The sequence below is a fragment of the Mercenaria mercenaria genome, chromosome 6 (assembly GCF_021730395.1).
Source record: "Mercenaria mercenaria strain notata chromosome 6, MADL_Memer_1, whole genome shotgun sequence".
NCBI classification, from domain to species: Eukaryota; Metazoa; Mollusca; class Bivalvia; order Venerida; family Veneridae; genus Mercenaria; species Mercenaria mercenaria.
The window spans coordinates 58,399,426-58,403,765 of NC_069366.1; positions in this window are offsets into that span (position 1 = coordinate 58,399,426).

Genomic DNA, 4,340 nt, shown 5'->3' on the forward strand with positions numbered 1-4,340 from the left:
CTTTGACTTTGTTGTTTATTACATCCATAATTATTGATCACCATCATAATTAGTATTGTTGTGTTTTCACAACAAGATAACATCAATTGTAGAAAGACAGCTGATTTATAAGCAAGGATATTTCTTTCTTACCCATTAGACACTGCATGCCAAGTATTCCAAACAAATACTGGTGTGAGAAGATCTTGTTTATCACATCATAGGAGTGAAAGAAAGCCATTACATAAATTTGGTATTAAACAAATGTAATAAAGCTCTGACCTTGGTGTTGTTTTATGTATAGAAAATGTTGGTCAAATTTACTTGGTCTATAATAAGTAAAGAAAGAAGGAATTTTGATGTTTCAGCAGGAAAATCTTACATGTGATAAATAGAATAATACATTAATTTGGTGTCTTTCCACACTGAATTAATAATTATTAAACTTGTTTAATAAAATTGATAAAATGCTTGGCAGAGTCTTGCATTTTATTATTTCATTCAACTTATTTAATAAATTCAATATGAAAAGACACTCGTGTAATATCGTCTTTCTCGCATCACTTGCCTCATACCAGCCATAGACTTCTTTTATGTCCACCATTTTTATAGTTTAAATACAGTATTCAGACTTTATTTATGCTAAAGTTCACAAAATCTGATTAGGCAGTGTCAGATATAGTGGTGGCATATTAGTTATCAACTTACACCTGATGAATTCATTATTAAATGGTCTGGTATATTTCAAATAATTAATGGGTTGTAAGTTTTAAAAAAATAAATTTTCCGTGCCAGTTAATTTATGGTAATTATAAGGAAGTCTTATCCTCTGTTTGAGATTATAATGTCCAATAACTTGGCAGTACCTCATTTTTTAGCAAAATCTCAACTTTGACTGTCAAAGCTTTCCTTCTCCATAATTCAAGGGCAATAATAATTCCTAGCTTGAGTTAATACCATTAACCTAAATTTTCATATATGGTTGTCATCCTTGTCAAAGAAGTATAACTCTTTGTCCTTGGGCAGAATTTTTTGTGACTTTTGAAGAATGTTTTTCGTTAAACTTTGAATATGAAGATCGGCATTTTTAATTCAAACATTGTAATTTTTTTTAAATTACTATACTAGTCTTTGTGTACTTAAAATAGTTTCAAAGGAAGAAACGTAGCTTCCTCTTTAAAATAATTCTAAATGAGTAAAAAATCTTAGTTCTTTGTTGTTTAGTAAAACCAAAGAGCGCTAGCGCTATTTACACTTCTTTGGTAAAACTGCATAATTCTTTCAAGACATTCTCATCCATCAGAGATAGACCTCTGGTATGCGAGAATGGTCAGTTAGAGATAGAGAGATCAAGAATTTTTAATAATTTAAAACTTTGAAAATTTTTTTACAACTTGGGTTCAGTATAAACTTGTTCTTTCTGGACAAAGTATGCATAATAGGCTCTCAAGACTGCCGTAGAGTCACACATGATTAACAAATACTTTTACCTTTAATTTTTTTGCAGATCTTTATATTATTGCCAGTATATAATATAGGAAATGTGCAATTAAGGGACATAATCATGTGCTGATGAAAGTTGCTTTGCTCCCGGATTATCTCCCTTGATGTAAACAAACCTCGGACAACCAAGGTTGCAATGAAAAAAGATAAAAAAAGGCAGACATCTGTCAAGTCAAAATGATTTCTAATGTAATAAGGTAAACTATAAATTTAAATCATCAATCAACTTATACATCACATTCATGTCAACATTAATTAAAGAAGTTATGTTGAATTGTCATTATATTTCGCGACCCGGTCCTCGGAAAGAAATATTTTTTTAAGACTTTATTCTGTATTGTATGCTTATAGATCTAGTTCTGTTTAAGTACTGATTACTGTTATATATACAAGTGTGCAGATTAAAACCCATAAAAACAGCATATCTCTTAGAAGCTATGGCACAACCATGAGAAACCCACCATTGAAGGCCTCAAGGCTATTGGCTGTGAATAAGTGCTCTGGCAGCTGGTTCCACATTCTGCTTGCCAAGGGAAAGAAGGAGTAATTTTGGACATCAGTTCAAAAGAATGGCACATGGAATCTGTGGCCATAGCAATATCCAGGGGTGGAAGAAATTGGCTGATTAGATGTCAATGAGATTATGAGTAATGCGGTGTTCCACTGGCATTGCTGTAGAGTGGGAAGTCCAAGTTCAGTGATCATCTAGCTGGCACTGCTTGTCATCTTACCTGACAGTCTTGTAGTAACCCTTGACAAAATGTGCTGCGCAACTTTGTATATCTTCAAGCTGGGTTATATTCAACTGGTCCCCTCTGTGCTGGCATACTCAAGGATGGGACAAACATCTGGTATGACTGGGTCTTGATCTCTTGTGGGCAGATGCAAGGTTTCTCCTGTGGATAGCTAAGGAGTTATTTACCTTCTTAGTGGTCATCACTACATGACTGTTCCAGGACTTGTGGTGTAATAGGGTTACACCAAGATACTTTCTGCCTGCCTTGGATCTTTGATATGTGTAGCTCATACAGTATTTGTAGATAGGACACATACTTACAAATAGTTACTGCATGCTTCAAATAGCTTAAACTTGTTTTGTAACATGTGATAATATATTCTTTATAAAAGATTAATCAACAGAACTGACAGAGCAACAGATATGGTACTGTAATGATTAAGCAATCAATGTCATATCAAAAAGCATACGTAAAACATAAGTAATTTTCATTTGATACTGTACATATTGGTGCTATGTTTTCAAAATAACAGACTCTGTTCCAGTTTTGTGTGTATTGTTGATCAATTATTACGTAAGACAATGTGTTATAATTCTTTAAACTGTGTGAAATGCACAGCTTGTTAGCAATTTATGAAGCCCAGTGGATAACTGACGTCAACGTCCAATGTCTTCTTAATTACTTAAGATGTTCAACTAAAACTTGCTGTATTTGCTCAAGGTGACAGACAAGCTGCTTTAGTCTACCTGCAATATTTCCAGAATTATGCCCCCTTTTAACCTAGAATAGATTCTTCATTACTTAAGATACTCAGTTGAAACTTACTCTACTTGTCCATAGTGACAAAGGGTATTAGTGCGACAATATGCACAACTCTGCCTGCAGTATTTCCAGAGTTTTGCCCCTTTTTAATGTTAAAGTTTTTCAAACATTACAATACTGTGCTTTTAACATTGCAGATACTACATTAAAACTTTAACAAAATTTTAACCATTCTTGGACTTAGAAAATCTAGGTCGAAGTTTTGCAGTCAAATTGCTCTCTCCAAAGTCAGTGCAGAAACTGAATTGTAACTATACAAGTTATCTAGGTAGATAAAACATGGTGACAGGTGTATGTCGCATATCTCCGAATCATATTTTGGCCAAGTTATATCTCTTATTGAGCTAGGAAAATGCAGGTTAAAGTTTTGCATGGAAAATATTTTCTCTAAAGCTAATGCAGGTACTTGATTGACACTTACCACAGATGCCCTTTTTTCACTTAGAAATATTGGTGAAAGTTTAATAATGTAAGTACCGGTAGGTTTTTCAGGAACTAAGGTACTGAATGCTTCCAGAATCTTCACAAGCCTTTAAGACACCATGAAATGACCACTCTGCGAGGTTCCATAACTCTGACTTACAGTTTGCAAAATTATGCCCCTTTTTCAACTTTGGATGTTTAAGGGTCTCAAATGACTGAGTGCATTGTCATCAGATAGCTCTTGTTATACCTTTAGAGAGTACTAAGCAATTTTAAATGCATTTTTCGTAGCTATTTGCAAAGCGTGACCAGACCTTCATAATTATAGACAGGGTTTACTTTGACAGAATGAAAGATAGATTCTTGGGATTTTGACTTAAAGGACTTCAAATTCACTTGACAGTATGCCTAATTTGACTTAAACTGAGTGAAAATACATATTATATTAATAAAGAATTTTGATGGGACCTGAGTTTAGTGTGGCCAAGATACCCAGTTTCAACTGTATCAAAATATGTTAATACCTGTGGATGATCTGTTGATTAGTATAATGAATGTGTAGACAGGGTTTAAGATTGAAGTCCTCATACAGAAAACAGAAACTGAAGCAGTTGCCCATATTGATATACAGTACATTGTATAGGTTAGGGTAGTAAAATTTTCTTGCATCTGAATTAGGGTCTTGAACATGTAGATACTCTGTGCTAGTGACATTGGCTTACCTGTCATTTTGGCAGGGGCAACAGAACTACAACACAGTTAAAAAGTGACTGAGGAGAGACCAGAACACATCACAATAACAACAGAATATAATTATGTCTCCCCCAGGAGACATATTGTTTTTGCCCTGTCCGTCCGTCCGTACGTACGTCACAC